This window comes from Castor canadensis, chromosome 5 (genome assembly GCF_047511655.1).
Source record: "Castor canadensis chromosome 5, mCasCan1.hap1v2, whole genome shotgun sequence".
Classification (NCBI taxonomy): domain Eukaryota; kingdom Metazoa; phylum Chordata; class Mammalia; order Rodentia; family Castoridae; genus Castor; species Castor canadensis.
In genome coordinates this window covers 2,279,558-2,295,825 of record NC_133390.1, presented here as the reverse complement: position 1 = coordinate 2,295,825, position 16,268 = coordinate 2,279,558, and the positions used below count along the sequence as shown (strand labels likewise).

Sequence of the window (16,268 nt, the reverse complement as noted above, 5' to 3'; positions counted from 1 at the left end):
CACTGGAGGACAGCGTCTGCTCCTCCATCCTTCGGCCTGGGGCCTGTGCACCCCTCCTACAACTGGCATTGGGACTTGTGTACTGCTATGGCAGCTTGATTTTTCTGGGCTGCCCTGTCTCCTTTGTGCAGGCAGATGTCGCCTGAGTAACTGAGATGGCAGAGCTTGGCTTTCAGCATGGTGGCCGCCAGTGCCCATGGCTGCCAAGCCCTTGCTTGAGGCCGAGCTGAGAGACTTGAGTTAAAACACACTGCGTTCCAACGACCAGTGGAAAGCGGTGAGGAGGAACCTCCCTGAGGACTTTCCAGGGTCAGCTACTCCTTGCATACATTGGTCAGATAAAACAGGTTCTTGAAACTTTTTAATCTGCTAACTGGAGCGTTTTAAATGACAGGGGCATCTAATGATTACTGTCATTGAGACCCTGCCTGAGGGATGGAGCCATGTGCACCGCCTGCCTCTCAGCTCTGTTCCCGGGTTGTGAATAACCTTAGGAACCATTCCCACACTCAGAGAGGCCTGATGCTGTGGTGCCCCTGGCTGTCTTCTGCCAAGTCTCCTCTGGGTCTGCATCACTGTGTGCGCGAGGGTCCATTTGTACCATTGTTGTGGATTGGGGTGTGACCTAGCTGGGACCGCTGGGCTTGACATTTGCCCTCTCTTCATTCCCCGTGTAGGAATACACTTGGTTGTGCACGGGCTGGTCAGAGGCTGAACTGGCCGGGTCTTAGGAGGCTGTCTAAGGGTGATGGGAAAGGTTGATAAGATTTTTTTCTGCAAAGGGTCAGCCCTGGTAATGACATCAGTCCCTCTGTCCTCAGGGGATCTGTTCTGAGACCCCAGTGGATGCTTGAGACCATGGAAGGTGCCAGCCCTGTAGGCACTGTATTTTCTGTTCATGTGGACCTGTGATACAGGAAGGGATGAAAATACACAGAGCAATGATAGCAGCACACTGTAATAGGAGTTATTTAAAGCATATGAGTTCTTTAGGTCTAGAATTTTGCATTTGTGTGTACAGCCTGCAGCTGGCCTCAGTCACTGAAACTGTGGAGAACTGACCCAGGTAAGAGGGAGATGCCTGTGCTAGAAATGCAACTAGGTAGAAATGTGAAGCCCCAGAGGCCTTCCGATCTGCCCATTTCACAATCAGGTATTGGATGAATGTCAGACTAACAGCGATAACAAGCCCTGCCTGCCCTGGGTTGTCCAGGAGTGGGTGGGACAATGTGTGGCTAGGGGTCAGAGGGCCAAGTTCCACCTGAGCCCCTGAGAGCACACGATGCTAAGGAGACAGAGAAGCTGGGAAGAGAGGAAGCTGTGAAAGTGTGGGCTCAGACCTCCTAACTCCACACCCAGGTCAGTCGCTATCCCCCAGGGCCTCGGTCATGCTAGGTGAGCCCTACCACTGAGGCCTCCCCTCCCCCTCAGCTTGTTAGGCCTGCCCTCCATGGGGGTTGAACTTGTGCTTGCTAGTCAGGTGGTTATTTTTTTAAGAAAACATTTTTATTTAGCATATATTAATTGTACAGAGAGTTTCATTGTGACATTTCCATATGTACTTACAATGTACCTTAGATTCACCCCACCCTCATTCTCCCCCATCCTCATTCCCTCCTTCTTAAAACAATTTCAACAGGTTTCATCGTTCTGTTTCCTACAAGTGTACAAAGTACGTCGACCATATTCACCCTCCTTTACCCTCTCCATTCATCCCCCCACTGGTACCCACCACCAAACAGGACCCATTTTACATTCCTGTCCATTTGTTTTAGTGTGTATTCATTGTTCAAAGGGTTTTCACTGTGGCATTTCACCCATAAGTGTATTTTACTTTAAATGGATCGAACCCCTCTATTACTCTCTTTCTCTCCCCTTCCCATTGTCACGGCTTCAGTGCACTTTGTTTACCACCTTCATTGTGTTGGGTATTTTTGAGATGGGGTCTTCCTTTGTGCCTGGGCCAGCTGGACTGCAATCCTGTTTGTGTTTCCCACAGAAGCTGGGATGATAGGCAGGAACCATGGTGCGCAGACATTGTTTGAAATGGGGGTCTTGTGAACTTGTTGCCTGGGCTGGCCTCAAAGTACCATCCTCCTGATCTTCACCTTCAAGTAGCTAGGATTATAGACTTGAGCTACCCTGCCTGACCTAGATTTGGTTTCTTAAAGACCAGTTTGAGCAGAGTCCTCCTAAGGGGCATCTTTTCTTTTTCCCAATCTGACCGTCATCTCTGCTGTCCTGCAAACTGCTCCCTGGCCTCATGTTGTCAGAGGTTTGTAGAGGAATGACTCTTGTACTTCTGTTTTGTATTCCTGTCTCAGCAGCTTCTGCATGTGTGATTAACTCTTTGAGAGCAGACTTGAACCCAAACCCTGCTGTTTCTTGCCGTGGGTGCTGGTGTTTCTGGCTATCTGGGAGCAGGGGAAGCACCCATTAGGGAGTTTGGAGTGGGCATAGAAAACGCGTTAAGTTTATTAGTACCCAAGTACCTTGCTGTGGTAAGAAACATAAAGAGCTACTTCTGCCCCCAACATCAAAGTAACAGAATGTGAGCAAAGTGTCCCCAGGGATCAGAAGCAGAACTGAGGCAGAGGCCAGGGCTGCTGGTGTGCCTCGGGGTGGCAGCCCAGTGCAGGCCAGAGAGGAAGGCACACTGCTCAGAACCAGGACTTGCACGAGCACATCTTGCTGGCGGGCAGATCCAGACTGAGAGGGAAAGACCAAATGGCTGTTGGCTCGTTTCTGTGGCAGCCAACAGGAAGCCAGTGGCAGAGAGGGACAAAAGGACATGGTTCCTGAAGACTCTGGAAGAAGCCCATGTGCACTGTCCCCAAGTGAGCTCCTATGTCTCCAGCCAATCAAGAGCCCCAGGCTGCCTTTGTCCTGGTTCTGGACTAAAGGCCTCTGGTGCCTGAGGGAGGCAGCTGCCCATGGTGTGCTGGGGAGAGGCGCCAAGCAATGGTGCAGAGAACTGGCACCATGGGTCACAGGGAGAACCCAGCACTGGAGAAGATGCACAATGCAGCGAAATCGGATTCTCCGAGGACAAAGAGCTTAGCAGAGAGGTATGACGTGTTCAGAGAGCTCAGGTGCGACATCTTTAAAACAGATGAGAGACTGTGGAGCAGATATGGTGGTAGGTAGAAGGACTAATAAGTGACATCCCATGTCCTGCCTGGCTTAGAACCAGGGGAGAGGCAACTGCAGCACCAGGCTGGTAGAGGCAGGCTTTGTCACTGATCTGTCCAAGATCGCGGCTGACATGTCCAGCCAAAGGGCTTCCTGGATGAACACCTGTGGCCAGTGTGTCCTAGGTATGGCTGGTGTGACCCCAGCCCACCTTGTGAGGCAGGCCTGCCTTCCAGGTGTCCCTGCAGCAGGGACAAAGGGCAGGCACTCTGCAGGCTGGCTCCTCTCCCACACTCACAGCCAGCCTGCCTGCTGGGTGCTGAGTGAACCTCACTGTGAGGGTGGGCAGCAGACCCCCATGGGACGGGGATTGGCGGGGGGGGGCATGTGCTCACTGAAATATGCTCCTTTCCCAAGGCCAGAAAATGCAAGTTAGCCAAATGAACCACTGCTGCCTCCCCCACCCCCAGCCTAGAGGGTGCCCAGCAAATGCACTCTGTTTGGCACAGGAGAGGGAGCTGTGGCCACCTGCACATCTGCAGTGGGTTTGCCTTGGGCAATGAAGACTGCTTTGGGGTAAAGGGGTTACCACTGCCCTGGCTCCTGGGAAGGTGGGGGAGGTGACCCAGTCTAGTGAGGCCACTGCTTTGCACAGAAGGCCAGAGATAGCACTTGAAGCTGACTGGTGATATCGGGACAATGCTCCTGAGGGGCAACACCCCATGGTGGCTGGGCTCAGGCCCAGGCTGCTCTGCGTTGCACAGGACTCTTGGGTCCCTATGTTTGTTCACAAAGACTTGGGAGGAGATATTTTGTGTCAGACCAAACGCATGGGGGACATTTCTTCATCAGCACACAGGCCGTTGGAGCCGTCCCCTGCTGGGAGCTGATATCTCACCCCAACAGTGGCTGTGTCTTCCTAAGACAGCCACACTGCGTGCTTTCTCCACCCAGGACAGACGGATGGGTGATCCTTTCTCACTCTTCACCAGAAGGGATCAAAATCCCAGGCGGCCTGGATGGAGCTCTTTTCCTGATATGTTCATGTCCTGGGCTACACATGGGGAGAGCAGGCATGCTTTCGCAGAGCAGAAATCCACTTGCCCTCTCACCAGTAAGACAAGGAGGTGCCTATGGTTACAGGGGCAGGTACCTGAGAGGCTGGCTGGGTGACAGGCAGGGTCTTCCAGCATGTGTTGTGCCCCTTTGCCCTTCGTACCTCTGTGGAGCAGTGACCGCACACTCAGCCCATGGGCACAACCCCTGCAGGACCCAGCACTGGGCACTCATACTGTGCTTCGCTGTTTAGCTGACTGGCCCGTGGCCATCTTGGGGATGCAGGGAGCAGATGCCCTCATCTCTTTGCAGGCTGCTCACGTTGCCAGAATGTGGCAACCTGTCTTTCCTTCACAGAGCAGCTGACCCCCAAATTTCAAGAAGCCATGGAAGCCGTCTGTGCACCCTTTCTATTCCAGCCATCTGAGTGAGTGTCCGGGAGGAGCAGAGAGGCCTCTGGCTCATGGGCAGCTCTTCTGGGACAGCTGCCTTCTCCAGGGCGCTGCCAGGGTGCCGTCCCGCCTGGTCCTGCCTTCCACATAAGCCCTGTATTTTTAGCAGGTGACTTTGTGGAAGTAGGTGACCCGGCGCCTTCAGGGAGGTGCTGAGCTCATTAAGGCCATTCCTCTGACTGGACAGGAGACCGAGAGGAGATAAAGGGGGGTGACCTTGCCAAGGTCATTGCTCTTGCCCTGCCTCGGGCAGGAAAGGCCCCCCTTCTGTCATTGGTGCTTATTTTCTGTCCTTGTTTCCAACTACCAAACCAGGTACTTTTAACATAGTGTCGATGCGGTCTGGAAGGTTCTGTGTGCGTTTTCAAGAACACTTTGTTTCTGCCGCAGCCTTCGGAACTGTTCCTCTCCAAACTCTACTTTGAGGGCCCATCCCGCAGGGAGGAAGTTAAAGGAAGGGCCACTGGTCACAGCCATGGCCCCCGGGGACCCTGCTCCATTCACTAGCTCATCTGCCCAGGACACCTTTCCACCTGACATTCGTCCCAGATCTGTATGTTTTTAGAGGAAATTGTACAGATGTTTCTGATTTCTACAGTGTTTTAAAGACTATAATAACCCACACCCATTTTCAAAACGAAAGGATTCCAGGCTTCCTCCTGTGGGTTCTGTTGCAGCAGCCCAGCACTGTGAGCCATGGGCCATCTGAACAGAGGGGCCTCACATACCTGAAGTGGTGCCAAGGTCAAGGTCAGACAGCTTCCAGGGTCAGGTATGGAGCTGGGCCCTTAGATCTACAGAGCACCTTGCCTGCGACTAGAGGCCGGGCAAGCTCAGTCCTTCTCTGGGCAGTTGTCTTGTCATTTACCTGCCTTGGGCTGGTGGTCAGCTGTGGCCAGAAAGACACCAAGTGAGTTAGACTTCAAGGTGAGTACCAGATAGTAGGCACTAAGAGGGTCCAAAGGCCTTTCTGTTTATCCTCTTTTAAAGATTGTGACAATATTGATGGTCATTTTCAAAAGCCAGGCTTCTGCGCACAGACCTTCAGTTCTCTGAGCTGCAGGTCAGCTCAGGAGACTCAACTGTTCCTGAACCTTAGTGCATGAGGCCTTGGGTGTCCTTTTCTGTCCCATCAGACCTTCTTGGGGAACTCTTTTGGCTCCCTGCTGCTCTGCAGATGATCAGGCATTCTAGGTGATGCCCTCCTGGCCTTGCTGGCTGTTGCACTTTGAAAATGATTGGTCTGTCCTGGGCCCCTCACTGAGCCTCCTGCAGGCAGTCTGGGTTAAGGGGGAGCGGACCTGCTCTTAGCTTCCAAAGGTAAAGTCCCTGGCCTCACACTGTTCCTATAAGCCAGTATTAGTGGTAATGTTTATAGGGCTAGCTGGGCAGCCACAGGTAGGGACCCAAGCTGGAGCTGGAGCCACCTTGGTTGTACCCAGCCCAGGGCCAGGACAGTGGACTCTGACTCCTGTCAAGATCTTTCGTCATGCTCGTGCAAGAGTGCCCAAACTCTGATCTTCCCAATCTCAGCTTCCCCACTAACTGGGATTATGAACATGTACCACCACACCAATCCAGACAGGAAGCATCTTGAAGTATGTTCTTCTGAGTGTGTTCTCCGTTATCTGATGCATGGTGCCTCAGGGCACGGGAGGCTGCACAGCTGGCACTCTTAGGTGCCACCTTTAGCAAATGGGGCAGGAGAGTTTGGAGCTACATAGACTGAAAGTTTCTAAATAAGCTTCAAAGCACTGGAGACTTGGGGCCTGGGTTCCTGGGACTCACACCTCAGACTGTTTACACTTTGTTTGGTTTGCATAGGAACCATGTTCTCCATTGTCCCATGGGGCTTACAAGGGCATTTTATCAGCCAATCCCTGAGATCCCTGCTGGCCTCACTTGGAGCCTCTGCCACCACTTCTCACATTTGCCCTGAGCGAGAGGGAGCCGGAACAAAGAGCCTGTGAACGGTGGGACTCTGTTTTTATTGTGCATGTTTCATTTATTTGAAGATTTGGAAGGGCAGAGTCACCTCTCCCTGTGTCTGCCCTGTGGATGGAACAGGTCCCTGCATAGTGGCACTGAGGCATCATGGGAGGAGGGACCCCAGGGCATGAGAGAACCGGTGAGGTGCAGGGCATGCAGGTGGCAGTGCCAGGCAGCTCTCCTCCTCCTCCTCCTCCTCCTCCTCCTCCTCCACCTTGATGATGGCTTTAAGGCTGAGCTAAATCTGGTAAGGAGGCTGGTGAGATGGCCTTCCTGGGGCTCATCAAGCTAATAATTGCAGCAGTGCTCTGCAGGGAGAGGCGTCTGGCTGCTGTGACAACTGTGTTTCCCGAGTGCCTAGAGCCAAGCTGGAGGCAGTCAGATGATTTAGGACCTTCTTTATTCTGGATACTCAGAGCACTTGTCGTTGCCGTTCTGTGATTTAGTCAAGGCCTCTTTTCTTGAGGTCCAGGATGTCAGAAGTCAATGGTGTAGCTGAGGAAAGTGCAAAGCGTGGTTTTACCTGTAAGTTTTTCACAAGGGACTGAAATAGGGGGACATTGGGGCCATCTCAAATGCCTTGCTCTGGGCACACTTCTAGGGTGAGAAATGAGCCAGGAAATTGCTGCTTCTCCATTGGAGTGCAGCTCTGGATGGTGCAGCCCAGGTATAGCCCTGCCTGATTCCCACCCAGGCCTGCCAGTTATCTTGTGATTTCAAGCAAGGTTGTTTAGAGGTGGAGGTGGTACCCATGGGGTAGAGGTGGTGATCATAAGTGAGCAATTTGTGCAGAGTGCCTGTCACTTAGTGTGACTTTGGTGTGCCCAGCATGAAATTTCTTCGCTCCGGGCTTACTGGGCCACTCTCTCACTGCAGCATCCCCACGTCTCCCAGTTAACTGGAGGCCCTGGTACCCAATTGTGCCATGTTTCTTGATAGGGCTGGAGCCAGGAAGGTGAGGCTGGCCAGCAGATTCTGGAATGTAAGAGGGAGGCCAGTAGTGTGGGCATACCTGGGCCAGGTGAACAGAGACAGCCGGAAGCCGCAGGGAGGGCAGAGGAGAGCAGAAGCTGCTGACAGGTCCAAGGCGGCCTAGGACACCCCCCCTCTTCCCTGGAGGTAGATGGGATGGGGCCTGCAGGGAAGCCCAGCTGCCAAGGCACACTGTGTGAGCCTTAGGCCAGTGGGGCCCAGGTGTCCATCCTCTGATTGGGCCTTGCCTCCTCCCTACACAGTCCTCTTCTGACATCGTGGCCTCACCCCCTCACCACGTGGATTTCACAGGCCAGGGCTCACAGGGGCTTAAGACTTTGGCTCAGCTATTCTGATAAGCATGAGGGACCAAATGCTGGACCCCAAGGCGGGTTCACCACTGACTGCTCTGAGGTCCCTGGACTGACCCACTCTTCTTGGATCATTTGTCATGGCCAGTCATGGGTCAGGGACTGGGCAAGGGGAAGACAGCAGAACTTTTTATAGCATATCATGATAGCAGCCGGGTACTGTCATTGTGTGTGTCCCTTACCCGATGGCCACAGCTGCTCACTGCCGATCAGGGAAGAGGAATTGGTTACACTTTGCGTTCCTCTTGGTAGCCATCCCAGATGGGGAATGGGAGGTCCCTTCATGTAAAGGAAAGTCTGTTGATGGCCTGAAGATGTGGCTGCTCTAGGAGACAACCAGGAAATTTTATCACATGTCTGTGTTCTTCTCTTTCAATGTTTGTGTTTCAGGCATTAATTTTTCAGGTTCAGAGACAATCTAGAGATCCTGTGGTGTTTTCTGGCGTATGAACCAAGGCCTCACGTGTGCTAGGCTGGCGCTCTGCCTCTGAGCCACACCCCAGTTCCTTCGCTTTTTGTTTGTTTCTCAGATAGGGTCTCAGGCCTTTTCTGGGCCAACCTCTGGTGCAGTTGTCCTATCTTCACCTGCTAGGATTGCAGGCGTGACCCACCACATCCAGCTCGTGTAGTACATTAAGTTGGCTTTTTCTTTAACCTTAAGAAAAGAGGTATGTAGTGGGAACGCTTTGAGAAACCCCTCTGAACGTTGACTTTGGGATTAATGGTGAAAGACACGACTGTAGAACAGGTGCAGGGGAGGAGTACTTGTGGTGGGCCAGGCTGAGCAGAGGAGATGCAGGTGAGGGAATATGGTTGATGGGCTTCGTATACACATATGAAATAGAGTGATGAAGTCTCAAAAATAAAGACTTGTAGAAGTTGGAGTGGCACTGGCTCATGGGGTGACCATGGTGAGGCACATGTCAAGGATGTCCCTCGCTCTCTGCTGGTCCTGGATAAGGGTGTCCCTTATGCAACTGCCCACAGAGGCCAGGACTCAGACATGGAGCTTCCATTCTCCCGAGATGCCACTGGAAGGGGCTGTGGCAAAATCCTCAGCTGGCCATTGATTCAAAAATTGGTAAACCAAGATTCTCAGCATCCTAGGCTTGTCGTAACCTTCCTAATGTTCTGTCCTAGGATGTCGCCAAAACAGGTGTATGATTTTGTTTTGGTTCTGTTTCTGACCCAGAGAGGGACTCAGGTGGTTTTAAATTTATTTCAGCATATATTTTAAGTTTGTAAATAACAAGCATGCATTTTTGTGGGGCATGATGTGATGTTTTAATCTGTGCAGCATTGTAGAAAGGTTGAGTCATGTCTGTCATCTTGCCAATGAGAACTTTAAAGTCTATTGTTTTAGCAGTTTCTGTTACATTGGCTGCATGTTATTAACTGGGGTCGCCATACAGTGCAATAGACCCCCAGGGGTCCTGTTCTCCCATCCAACTGAAACCTTATAGCCCTTGGCCAACCTCCTCACCCTCCCTCCCCAGCCTCTGATCACCACCATTCTACTCTCCTTGTCTATGAGATCCACTGTTTTGGCTTTTTTCCTCCCCTACTAGGGGTTGAACTCAGAGCCTCCCACTTGTTAGGCAGTGCTCTAGCACTGGAGCCACTCCACAGCCCTTTTGTTTGCATTGGCTATTTTTGTGTGGCGAGATTGAACTCAGAGCTTTGCACTTGCAAAGCAGGTGCTGTACCACTTGGCCACACCTCCAGTCCTTGGTGATTTTTAAGATAGGGTCTTGCTTTATGTCTGGGCCACCCTGGACTACCATATCCTATTTGTGCTTCATGTAGCTACTGTGCTCAGCCATTGGTTCAGATAGGGTCTCACGAGCTTTTTGCTCAGGCTGGCCTAGAACCATGGTCCTCCTGGTCTCCACCTCTTGAATAGCTAGGAACCTCCACATTTGGAGAAGATTGATTTTTTTTTTAGACTCCACCCATCCATAAGAAAGTACAGCATTTCTTCCTGTGACTGACTGGCTTCACTTAATAACGGTTCCCATTTCCATTCATGTTGCTGCAGATGGCAGAATTTCATTCATTTTAGGGCTGAGTGATATTCCATTGTGTACATGCTCTGCAATTTCTCTGTCCAATCATCGGCCATGGACACTGGGTTGGTTCCCCATCTAGCTCTTGTGGACAGTGCCGTGGTGAACACAGGTGCAGTTGTCTCTTCCACACGCTGACTGCATTTCTCATCTCCTTCGGGTATATAACCAGGCGTGGGATTGCTGGTTCGTGTGAAAGTTAAATTTCCGATCTTAAAGCAACCTCCTTGCTGTTTTCCACAATGGATGCACCAGTTTCCATTCTGGCGACAGCGTGCCAGAGCTCCCTCTTCTCTACACCCTCGACATTTGTCTGTCTTTTTGAGGACAGCCATTCCAGCAGGTGTGAGGCAGCATGCCATGGCTTGAATTTGCGTTTCCTTGCTGGCTGGCGAGGGTGAGCATCCTTCTCATGTACTGTGAGCTGTGTGTCTTTTGGGACAAGTCTGTTAGATGCTTGGCCTTGCTCTGTTCACACTGTTTCTTTCCTGCTGCGGAGTTTGAGTTCCTGTGTATTTTGGATGCTTGCCCCTCACCAGATTGTGGCTTGCAGCTCCTGCCTCTATCAGGAGGCTCTCTTTGCTCCCGTCCCCCTGGCTGTGCAGAAGCTTTCTAGCTGATGTAATCCCATTTGCCTATTAGACTTCTGTGGCATGTTCTTTTAAAATCCTGTCTGTCCATTTTCTCCACAGGGGCAGGTTAGGGCTTGATGATGGTGTTGCGGAATAGGCGGTCACTTTTGGCCTTTGTTGTGCTGACCTTAGTCTGACTTGCAAACCTTTGAAACTTCACCACAGTCTGTGCACATAGACATGTTATTACGCCCACTTGATAGTTGAGGAAGCTGAGGCACAGGTCAGAGGTGGGGTGGAGTTGGGGGGTTGGAATTGTAACAGCAGACATCGAGACACAGTGCAGGACAGGGAGCCCACCTCACCTAAGGGATCTGTGATTTGGAGTCAATGTCAGTGTGAGGCCTTGTCAGCCGGGTAAGAAGGCATCCTGTGCCCGGGCACCTACTGTGGCCTCAGCATAGAAGATGGGAGTGGTGGCATAGGAACGCCGAGCTCTGGGGATGAGGACCCTGGCTGGGTCCACGTGGACGCAGGACACACAGAACTGACATCCCAGAGTGTCCCTGTACTGGGCTGTGCACACTGACAGTGCTCTGCCTGTGACAGAGAGAAGGGAGAGCCCACAGTATGGGGGTGACAGTGAGAAATGAAACCCAGCACGGCATGGGGCCATGCAGAGGTCAAGGGATGAGCCTGACTGGAGAGTCCACAAATGGCCCCTCTGTGTGGCCTAGGCTCTGGGGACCACAGCAGCAGGCCTGCAGTGGGAACCATGATTGCTGGGCGGGGCTGGCTGTGGCAGCAGTGGGGGCTGGGAGCCGGTACATTTAGACAAGGCATTCTGGCTGCACCACGAGCACAGGTTGGAGAGTCAGGCATGGGGCTGGAACCTGGCAGGAGGCTGTGCTGGTCCTCCATGGGGCAAGTCAGGGATGTATAACACCTGTGAGATGAGGAGCTGAGATGTCAAGGGACCCCAGCTGCCCAGGCACACGGAGGAAAGAGGCTGAAATGGCCTCTAGAAGGGGAGGAGGATCCCAGAGCAAGGGACCTGCCATTGAGGCCAGCTCAGTGAGTCACCAAAGCAGCTGTCTAAGAGGTAGGGAAGACTCTGAACCACTTTTAAAATTTTTAGTCCTGAAATGCAGAAGGGTAGGCTATGTCTGTCACAGCCCAAGCAGCCGCTGCTGGTCTTCCAGGAGAAAGGGCCTGGGAAAACCACTGTCCTCCCTGGACATGTTTTCTTTTGGTCATTGCCAGCTGCTGCATCATAAGGTAGGCATCTGGGAGGGGTGTCTGTCCCCAGCCTCTGCTCATCTAGCAAGAGCCCTCAGGACAGGAGCTGGTAGGCCCTGACACACCATAGTACCTGCACCTATTCATGAGGACAGTGGGACCAGGACACCAGCCTTTCCTCCCCTGCTGTGCCACATTCAAGGAAGTGACTCCAGGGGCCAGGAGAGGCTTTGCGAAGTATTTCCAAAGTTTCTCCAGGCCTAGCCTGGGTGGCAGTGCTCTGTGATGGTAGGTCTGGAGGTCAGGCCTCCAAGGACACTGTTTATCTAACACATGGGCCCTCTTGTGGGCTTGGCCTTAGACAGGAAGGGACACTACTGAAAGGAGGGTTCCTTTAGATTTATGTGTTGCTAGAAGATACAACCAAGCAGGAGGCATGTGGACTGCATGAGCACGGCCTGTGCTGCCTTCAGAAGAGGTTCTGGAAGGGAGCCGGTCAGCCGTGAGTGGTGAGGACGATGGGTAGGAGTAGGAGGAGTGTCATACTTAGGAAGAGCCTCAAGTTGGTGTCTTCTCCCCCACAGCTAGAAGCAGTGCCAGGCTGGGAGGAGATTTTGTCCTGACACTGACAGCACTGAGGAGTGTTGAGGACACCGTGGGCAAGTTCCCAGCCGATCTGGGAGAATTCAGAAAAGTAATAACTGCTGTGCACTTTGCTGTGAGGGCCCTGCTTGATGTCACACTGCCAAATCAAGTTTGGGCCAGCAGAAGGCAGGCCCAGGATGACCCCAAAAGGGACATCTAAAAGAATACTGACCACATCAAGCTGGGCCCCAAAGGGCACCTGTGCAGGAGCACACAGCAGGTTTGCCTCCCTCCCTTCCTCCTGCAGAGGAGGCTAAGCCAGTGCAAAGCAACAGTAACGCAAATCTCAACAGGTGCCAACCAGGCTGCTCAGCGCGCTCAGCCTGCACAGGTTGGTGGTGGTTCCCAGCCAACAGAACTCCAGATGCCTGGCCTCGGCCAGCGTAGAGCCAACACTGGCTCACAAAGTCCTCTCAGTACTCTGTCAGGGAGAAAAGCCTTGCATAGAGGTGGAGTCTGGCACCTGCCACATAGCTGCCTTAGCACCATCTAGTCCAGGGCACCTGTGCTCTTTGTGAGACCTGGAAGATGCAGGTACCCATGGGCTCAGGACCCACAGCTGGCCCCCAGTTCTCTGCATTTGGGCTTTATTTTTCAGACAAAGATAACTGCTACTCCCAGAGCAGGGGATCTTCCCTTAAGGACCATGAGGAGGCAGAGGGTAGGTGTGAGGTGGGCGGCCTGGGCCTCCCAAGTTCCTGGCAGGATCAGGAGCCTTGCCTCCCCTAGGACATGACTGGCGACTCTGCAGAAGCCAAGCCTGTGGTCAGCAGTGCCTCTGGCCACCTGGGAATTAAGGTTTGGGAAAACCTTAGCCAGCACAATGTTGCTCAGGACCCCTCCTCACCCCAGCGGACTAAGTGACAGATAATGACGGACCTTCTTCCCAGATGACTTCTCAGACCAGAGGCCAGCATACAGACAGGCAGGAAGATGCCTCGGAAGGGCCTCGCAGAGCTCAGTCAAGTAGGGCCAGACCAGGCCCAGGAACAACTGCATTAGGGTAATCCTTGGGGTGGGGGCAGTCAGCTGAGCCTCAGGGAGGTTAGACCACCTGCTGAGACCTCAGGTTCCCAGCTCTGCAGCCCAAAGAGACAGGAGTAAAATAAAACTCACCTCTGCTCACCATTGTCATTGTGTAGGGGCCTTGGCAGGCCTGCCCAGCCTCTACCATCCTGGCAGCTTTCTGCCCCACTGGGAGGATGCAGCCATGGCTTGCTTGTTCTGGGTGTGTGTTTCTGGGTGCGCTGCATCATAGCCTTCATCTGGTTGCCAGGTGTTGGGTGAAAGTGGCTGCCCATGGCTCTGTAAGCATGGTCAGCCTGAGAAGGGGTGCAGGTCCCCACTGCAGGGGGGACGCAAGGCATGCTTGGTACTGTTGAGGGGAAGGCCTAAGTTCTCTTCTCCTTCTCCTCCTCTTCCTCCTCCTCCTCCTCCTTCTTGTTCTTCTTTACACACACACACACACACACACACACACACGCTTGGGCTTGGGCTTCTAGCATGATTAAGTGAATGTAAACCTCATTCCCGCGGTGTGATTTCTCACTAGGTAGCTGCGTTGGTTAGTACTTCTTTGGGTTACAAGGTCCTGAATTTGCATTGTGGATTTGCAGCTATTCCATTTTGCTTCAGATATTGGCTCCAGCTCTATAATGGCACCCAGGCTGCCAGCAAGGGAGCATCAATCTTGATCCTGCCTATTTGTGTGATTGTGTTCATCACCCACTGCTGTGTGACAAAACCCCAGGCTCGGCGCTGAAGGGACATATCTGTTACCTTGCAGCCTCTGAGAGGCAGGGATGCAGGAGTGCTTAGCTGAGTAGCTTTGGTCTCTCATGGGGTTGCATGGGCTCAAGATGCCAGCTGGGCTGAGCCAAGCCATCTGAAGACCCATGGTGGGAAAGGGAACCTCCTGGGGCCTAGCCATGCCATGGTGCTAGCTCCTTTGCCAGGGTGGCCAGGGTAAGAGCGGGAGTGTGTTCGGGACCAGATGGGGCACTCGGGCCTGGGTGGAGGCTCTGTGCCCGGCCCAAGGCGTGTGGGCAGGCTCCCGAGCCGTTTTCTCATCTCGCTGGCTCAGCCTCTTCTCTGCTTTGCCTTTGAGCTCCTTTCTTCTAGACTAAGAAGCCTTGCTGGGAGCTGCAGGGGGCTGGCTGCTGAGCATCTGTCACTTCCATCCTGTGTGTGCAGCACCATACGTGTGGGAACCTGAATGCAGGACTGCGGCCTCTGGGCCTGGGCTGGCCTCTCCCGTTGAGTCTGGAGCAATGTCCACACCCACAATTTCTATCACTGGAGCCTTGGGAGGGCTGAGCCCAGGGATTGCACCCCAGCCCCAAGGGTCAGCACTGGGTGGGGCCCAGGGACCCGCGTCCTGGTCACCTCCTGACTCTTGTTTACTGCACTCCTAGTGAAAGCCGCTTATTGGATTAGTGTGTGTCCCATGGTGGGGCCCAGAGCAGGGGCAGGAGAAAAGGCTGCCCTCGTGTCCTGCTGAGGCGCATCCTGCTGTCACTCAGGGTGGTTCCCACGAATGTAAGGGTGCTGCTGGCCAGGGAGGTGGCTCCCGGGGCGCCCGCCTCCCTCTTTCTGCTGAGCAGATTCTTTTTGGCAGCTGCAGTGCCCAGCAGATGTGTGCAGTGCGAGCCTGGTTATAATCCTTGCCTTGAACTGCATCCTCTGTCTTCTGGCCTGAGGCCAACACCTGCTCACAACCAGGCTTCTTTCCCTGACTTCAAAAATTCCGCGGGACTGACGGTGGATGATGCTAGACAGCTCCTCGACCTGCCTCTTCTCAGGGCTCTGTGCTGCCCTGGTGGCGGTGGCCCTGGCCTATTACTTCTACTGGTGAGCGAGGCCTTGTGCAGGTGCAGGTGCTGGGCGGTGCGGGGCTCCTTTGGTTGCATCTGCTCTGCTTGTTCCAACTAGAGTTCCACTCCCTGCCATCCATACCCTCCCACCACCTTTCTGGGGAGCTAGGGAAAGAGTCAAGGGGCTAGAGCACAGATGACCCTCGTGGGGTGTTTGGGGCTATCTCCCCTTGCAGAGGCTTTTCCTTAGAATGCTCTGAAGGTGGTCCAGGATGTCATGTGCACCCTGTGGGGATGGCCTAGGTGCTGGGGACCTTCCTGAGGAGGACAGATGCCTGACTCACATCTGACCCCCATCCCTGCCATCCTCTGACTGCCCGCTCTCTCTTCCCGCTGTCTCTTGCTTCCCTGTAGGGTGCCACTGGGCTGCTGATTCATGGGGAGGTCTGTAAACTGTGCAGAAATGTAGTCCTTCCCGCAAGTGCCACCCTAAGCTGAGGAGCTGGTTTACAGTGAGTCACAGGCTCTTTCCAGAAATCTTTGCATAGCTCATGGTGGCTAATACCAGCCACAGGCCAGGGCCAAGCAGGACAGTTGCACCTTAGGTCTCCAGTGTCCGTCAGTAAAATGGGGATGCAATGCCTGCTTTGCTTCTGCAGAGGGTCAAAGGGCACAGGACCCAGACATCCTCTTGTGCACAGGGTGGATGATGGTGGCAGTGATTAGATAGGACCAGGGCCCTGAGCGTGGATATTGTCATGTGGTCGTTGAGAACTCCAAGCCCAGGGAGCATGCTAATTTTATTTTCTAGAATCAGGATGAGGTAGTTCCCTCTAGAGGTGCCGGCTCTCCCGGAGGTCTTCCCCAGGCTGTGTTTTTTCCTCAGTGTGCACTTGGTCATGGGGTCCTCTTGTCTGCAGCTTTCTCTTCTAGATCCGATCATGCATCTTCTCTAATGATG

General features: G+C 53.3%; 1 protein-coding gene across 5 annotated transcripts in view; it reads left to right on the top strand.

Moving 5' to 3' along the window:
- The window catches only part of Agpat3 (1-acylglycerol-3-phosphate O-acyltransferase 3), a 95,740-nt gene that overhangs the window by 39,032 nt on the left and 40,440 nt on the right, over nucleotides 1–16,268 (top strand). The gene's annotated exons all lie outside the window — the stretch shown is intronic.